Here is a 7100-nt window from a genome sequence, read left to right as displayed (position 1 = left end):
GTTGGGCCATTAGAGAGTATGAAGATATCAATAAACTAATTTCACTTTGTGACAGCCTCTAATCTCCAGCAATAAATCCAGGATGAAGCCTTTCKAAGAGGAAGCAGATTTTGAAGTGGTTGGTATCAATAACTGGAATCAGATTTTCAGAAAGGCTCCAATTCTATTTAGCAACTAAATGAAGGCCATGCTTTCCAAAGTGCCCGCTCTATTTAAAGTAAACTTACGGCATACTGAGTTCTTTGGAAAATGCAGCCACCTATTTTAGTTTCTAGAAGGCCACCCAGCTACTTTAACCATCTCCACATGCATGCATTAACAACTCTGAAATTTTTCATCATTGTGGTGTAATCTGCTTTATCATCTAGCCACCTTGTTATTGCAATTTTGCATTTATTTTGTATTATTGTGCAAAAAAAGCTCAGAGAAATATGGCTTGTGTCCCATAGATCAATTCCCTTTGTTCGTTGCACATGGAGATAARAGAAGATGCTGTCAGCTTTTTGGCAGCAGAAGGGCAAAATGACATTGTCAGGATGATAACAGTGATATTCTCGTAAATTTAAATTTTGAAAGGAGGAGAAGTCCAGATGTGTTGGGAAGAAGAGGTCAGGAACGCTCTAGGAGACAAACCATACTTATAATGCAAGGTGAAGCTACTCAGAAAGCATGTGTGCTACCAACTACATTTCCTTTTCCTTTGCGCTTCTAAAAACAATCTGTTTTTTCTACCTAAGGCCATTGTATTTTAACTAAGGCCATCATATTTTCCATGGGCATCAGAATATATTCAGGCTGAGTAATACCACTGCACTTGGCTTTACCTCCATTGCAAAGCTTTTTTAAAGCAAGCTGGCTGGCTCTTATCTCCCAAGCAGGATATAATACAACTGGAACAAAATCCTGCCACTTGCATACGGGATAACCTGTTTTTTCCCTTAGCGGCATTGAGGGTAAGATGTCTGATTTTAAAATAATGTTTTCTGGAACAAGACTATTTTAAAATGCAATTCATGTCAAAAGAACATGTGTAGTGTTTTCTTATAAACAGTAATTTGGGRCTCTTGAGGTCGCCATACCTTTCGGAACTGAATGGTAGCACACAACACGCTTAATGCAACCTAAAGCGATGTTCCCTTGTTATGATATGTATTAGTCTGCTAATCTTTTCAGTCTTTAATCCACAATACTGGATTAGAAGACCAGAAATAGTCTCTACTATCTTTAAAGGACAGTTTCTGGTTTTTGAGGAATTACAATTCTAGTGAGGAAATGGAGTGAATGATAAATATTCACAAACAGAATCCTGTCTAGCATTAGGTCATCGAGGCAGAGATGTCCTTCCACACTTTAGTTTTCAATTAATCATCACGTAGCTTTCTAAAATAACTGTTTGAAGTTAATGTCAGCCTGTATTTTGTGCGTCAGTGCTTTTGCTTTTCAGTTCTTCTAAATCAAACAAATATTTTAAAGTCGTGTTTGTCCAGCCAAACTCTTGTCATTTCAGTTATTAGTCTTTCCATGAGTATAAACACTTGTGTAGAGAGAGTATGGACAGAAATGGTAAAACTGGGAATCACACCATTCGAAACAGTGTCCTGCTTTTTCTACATCAGCATGTCATAATGGAACGGTTGTACAGAAAAAGAAGAGCATATCTGGCATATTCCAGCTGATGTGGAATATGTGATTTGTTTTCCTCTCATGCATAAGGTCTGTAGAACAAACAGAAAGAGACATGCAAGTTACAATTTCCTATATCTGTGATAAACAATAGTYAGCTGCGAAAAAGAATAATTTTAATGTCAATTTATATAATATCTGGTTGCACCTTATTTTCTCCTGGCGAAATTCTGCTCAGCTTCCTCTTGCAAAAGCATCACCTCTTCCAAGAGAAGATTTTTGTCAATATGGTAAATAAAATATACTGTGTGTTTCATATGGAATGTAATGGGAAATTTCTCTTGGACTTCGATGCCAGCAAGATTAGAGCACATGACTCTAATGTACAAATAAACTGTAAGTATGGTTTGAGTCATCTAATGCTCATCAGGAGCTCATCTAATGCTGGGCATTCATAAATTCATGGTATTCCAAGGCAGATATTTTCCAGCAATCAAGTGATAATTTACCCCCTGTCCCAGCACAGAGCCAGAAAAGCACACGGAGTTTACAGCAATCTATCAGGAAAAGGCTTCACACCAGGGCAGTGACTCAGCTTTCCCGACCACGTTTGGGTATTTCAGTCTCCAAGGGCCTACATGCGCCCACTGGCCGATGTTCTCTGCAACAAAGAATTTAAACCTTACATTGCAGCTTACAATTTTGCTCCAAAATTACTGAGGAAAATACACATTTTTTTCAGGGTGATTTTTCATCAATGCTTCAGCAGTGACATGTGGGGGTGGTGGGACAGCTGTGCTAGTGGTTGAGGCAGGGCCAAGCTAAGCAGTGTGTGGTCTCTAACAGTGACCACAGATGCACAGCTCAGCAAAACGGGAACAGGGCAAGCACACACGATCCTTTTCCTAATAATTTCTCCATTCCTGACCATTTTCAGTGCAGGGAATATTCTGGGCCAGCTGCACGATGTCTGTTTAGCAACATCCAACCTCTGTCCCTTCCAGAGGCTCCGTCTCCCTCGAACCCAGGGGTTTCCCACCCCAGATTTGTCCTTTGGCTCTTCTGGGCAAGGAACCCAGAGGTCGGTTGTGGAAAGCAGAACCAGCTACTTGGCTGCTTTTAAACCTGCCTGTCTAAACACGCAACAGAGGCACTCTTGTTTGGTGGGTACAAGAGAGGTTCAGTCTTTGCTGCAGCGCTCTGGCTGCTTTCTTTGGTCCTTTTAAAGCCATTCTGCCTTGCTTGTGTGTACAGTTGAAGACCGAGTATTTGCTCACACAAGGAGAATTGTTCTGATGCACTCAAAAGAATGTGGATTATTTTTTCAGATGTGTAATTCAAAATTTTCCAGGGTGATTGCTGGTAGGAAGAACAAAATCTGCTAAAAAACGATTGCAAATATTCCATCTGAGGCAGAAATGTTTATTTATACAATCTACAAAGGGACCAAAACCCATGATACATCCCAAAGGACTCCTACCACATTGCAGTATATAAGATCATCAAGCTCTGCTGTTTAGCTGTGCAAGTAGGAGATATTTTAGTATGCTWCTAATACACCTTAGATATGAAGAACGAAAACAATAGGTTGTCACTCATTACTCTGATGAGAACACTGTTATAAGAAAAAAAATCATCAGTTTTACTTTCAACATTTTCTATATCATTAGCCATTTATTTCCAGTTCTGTGGAGAGCTGCTATGAGGGTAAATCACAGGCAGCCATGAGCTACCTTGTAGGTAGCAAAGGGAAGCGGGATTTTCCTCATTAGAAAATATCAGTGAATGGGAAGTTCATCCTTTGCAAATGAAGTTTTATAAAACACTATTTTTGTCCCTATTTTTTTCTGAAATATTTTTACATGAAGTTTCATCTTTCATAGAATTTWTTTCTGTGCTTAGTGTTCTCTCTAAACTTTCATGTTAGTTCTAGCGTATGTAAACAAGCTCTCTGTTGCATGGAATAAAATAATAAAAAATGTGTTTAATGATCCAGGGATGTATCCAGTAATGATCCAACCTGCAGTCATGGTAACTTTGAGAAAAGAAGCAGAGAAGAGTATCAGTTGAGACAGACCCAGATACAGATGTGCAGACCCAGATGTACACATATAGACACAGAAGGGTGAAGATACAGGCGTAAAATGCAGAATATTCCTACCTCCTTACACAGATACAAACATGCACATACACACAAATGCACACAAATGCACACACTAGTTATTTCTTTCTTTTTTTTTTTTTTTTTTGGAAAAAATTAAGATTTGTCATTGCCAAAGCATCTGGATGAGACTCATCAAGAGGTCTGCTGATGAAAGTGTAATAAGATCTGGAAAATACGTAGCAGGAGTGGACTGTTTCTCCTAGTTAACAGCTASTGGACATGACATAGCAATCAGACCTGTATGATTCATAAAGAAATGGCCCATAAACTGTATGGGAATTCCTTTGAAAGATGAGATCAGATGAAGTAAATAATTTGTAGACAACTGGTTTGCAGTGATCGAGCCATCCAGCTGCTCACTCTGGCACTCTAGAGAAAAGGAAGTTCTTGTAAACGGCTCTGAAATCTAAGGAGAAATCAGGTCGTGAACTTCCTTATAGGTCTGACAGCAGGAAATGACCCCTGTTTGCCAAAAAATTCKTATAAATAGGAAATAATAAAGTAGAGAGTGCAAGTGCCGAAGAGGGAGACAAAGGAGCCCTCCTTGGCTTTGTCTTTGAGTTTATCTAATACGGCACAGAGCACTTAAATGGGGACTGAACAGTCCAGGAAGGTTTTGTTTAGGAAAAGCGACATTTTTGATTTTTTTTTTTTAATCTAAAAATGATTTAGGTTGATCCAACAGAGGAGTAAAGAGAGAAAGCGTTTCACAAGCAGCACTTTTAAAGCTATTGGGAACCTGTTGCACAGTGGCCACAGATGCTCGTGCTTACAGACCCAGGAGGGAACTGACACAAACGTAAAATGCACTGAGACAGTTGTGATTACTACAGCAATAATCTAAGTTCTTCAGACAAAAACTCTGAAAAACTCGAACAGCCTCTAATGGGAACTTCTCGCAGAGATGAGCTCTGTTGGACACTATCCAAATATTCACACGGGGGTAAATTTGTTACCGTAAGACCCCATAAAATGATGCTTTAGAGTCAGGAATTCTGGAGCTCTTTGCCAGGAGATTGGACAAGCTGGTACTCTGATTTAATAACTACGTATATGCCTGCACACAAACAGCGATAATGCTGACTCCTCGTCCAGATGGCCCAAATCAGAAACAAATTACAAACACTACCCAAAGCAGAAGAGCAAGGCATGGGCTGCTGAGGGGAATGTGTGCACTCAGGAAGAGAGAGCAGACATCTTCCTTCCAATAATTTGCAGGAGCATGAGTTCCTCTAGCCCTCAGAGAGCCCGAATCTGGAGTAGGGAAAATGAATGTCCAAGCAATTAAAAGCCTCCCAGCAGGAGGATGCTGCTCTTAGGAGAGCATATATTAAAAGCATCTGGTGAATACACCGTAGCCTCCCTCCATACTAACACTGTGAGAGCRTCCTGGTCATAATGGCAAATCTGGAAATCTCAAGATGAAATATTATCTACAAAATGGGGGAAAGGCATTTTGTAAGTGGTATATATATAAAATAAAATAAGAGAAGCTATAAATAAGGAAAATCATGTTTTCTGTCTTTTTTTTTGTGGGGTTGCTATGCAGAAATATACTTGAATTGTTCTCTTGCCTGATGTCTATTCAGAAAGTACAAATCATTAATTATGGTACAAGATAAGATGACTGTTTTACTAAGACATAATAAAGTGATCCTAAAATCACGTGGCAGTGTCAGTTCTGGTTTGATTTGTCTTTTCCTTGGGATAATGAGCAGGTGTTGGAAGTGGGAGGCTGCAATCCTTGCAGGTGATCCAGTGAATGCATCTTGACCAGAGCCCATCTCAGAACAGAAACTGGAATCCAGAATGACTCTGCACGTCTGTGAGCATCTAAACGACACCAAAAAATCAGGGATAAGGAATATTTAAGCAGAACTGCAGAATTCTGATCTAAAGGAATGATATAGTTGGATGCCCACATTTCAATCCAACATTTTCTGAAGAGTAATTTGATGAATTGTCATGGACATTCACCCCAGTTTAGCCAGGCCACATCCAGAAACTCAGGTTTCAAAATTACGGACAAGATAACATGTGTAACAAGTTATTTCTCTTCTGTGGCAAACATCCGTGGGTCCATTTTTTTTTTCCAACAACAAAATAAGACTTAATTTGAATTAATTACCCCTCTTTCTTGCGAAACAAAGCATGCTACATGTGCTTAAAGAGGCAGCCTAATGGKTATGTACATATATTGTGGTGGAGGAACTTTTATTGTGCTCTCGTCCCACATAAYGTGCAAATTTGTAACGGTGGCAGAAAAACGGTGGGATATTAGTATTGCATGATAAATTGAATATATATAGCACAGTGAAGCGGGGGCAAGGTACTGAAGTGCCCTTTYTCGTGCGTGGGTTGTGTATCCGGTGCATGTTGTATGATGTAGGTGTGTTAGAGACGTCTGCAGACGGCTTTGCAGATGTGTTGCTGGGTTTGCAGCTGCAGGAAGGGGAAGGGTGAGCGCCGGGTGACACCTTCGCTTGTTGTGGCAGCGGGTGATGGTGCTCGGGCAGGTGTAGGAAGCGCTGCAGTGTAGGGAGCTGCCGCGGCTGGGTGTGGGTGGCTGTGCCCTGGTGGGACCGGGCTGCGTGTGGCGCCTAAGAGCTGCTGGGCTGATACAGGGTGGAAGGCATCAGCAGGCAAGGGTGTCCATGGCGGTACCCTGGGGTGGCTGTGTCCTGGGGGTGCCCCAGGGTTGGTGTCCCAAGGTGGATGGATCATGGTGGTGCCTCATGGTGAAGCCCTGCAGTGCTGGTGCCCCATGGTGTGTCTCATGGTGGGTGTCTCATGGTGTATGTCCCATGGTGGTGCCCACAGTGGTGTCCCAGGGTGGCTGTATCATGGTGGTGCCCCATGGTGGGTGTCTCATGGTGTGTATCTCATGGTGGTGCCCACAGTGGTGTCCCAAGGTGGATATATCATGTTGGCACCTCATGGTGGTGTCCAGTGGGGGATGTCCCATGATAAACCCTTGCTGTGGCGATGCCCCACGGTGGGTGTCTCATGGCGAGTGTCCCTCTGTGGTGCCCTGTGGCAAGTGCCCCATGATGGGCGACAGCACCAGCACCCACGCGCAAATGCGAGGAGGGAACCACGCTGTGTCACCAACGGGAGCCGCTACCGTGGGCGGCCGTGAAAGAGCAAGGCGCCGCTTTCCCGTGTCCGCCGCCACGCGGGGGGCAAAGCAGCTGCCGCCGTTTGGGCTGGCGAGGAGGGACCGGCTGCCATGAGCGCGTGACGGACAGAGAAGGGGCCGGCTGCTCCGCGTGGGAGAGACGCGGGAGGCGGCGGCCGCGCGAGGCCGTGCGGG

Source organism: Nothoprocta perdicaria, unplaced genomic scaffold (assembly GCF_003342845.1).
Source record: "Nothoprocta perdicaria isolate Ctin4 unplaced genomic scaffold, notPer1 scaffold_46, whole genome shotgun sequence".
Classification (NCBI taxonomy): Eukaryota; Metazoa; Chordata; class Aves; order Tinamiformes; family Tinamidae; genus Nothoprocta; species Nothoprocta perdicaria.
The sequence above is the reverse complement of the archived record's forward strand: the minus strand, read 5'-3'. Positions refer to the sequence as shown.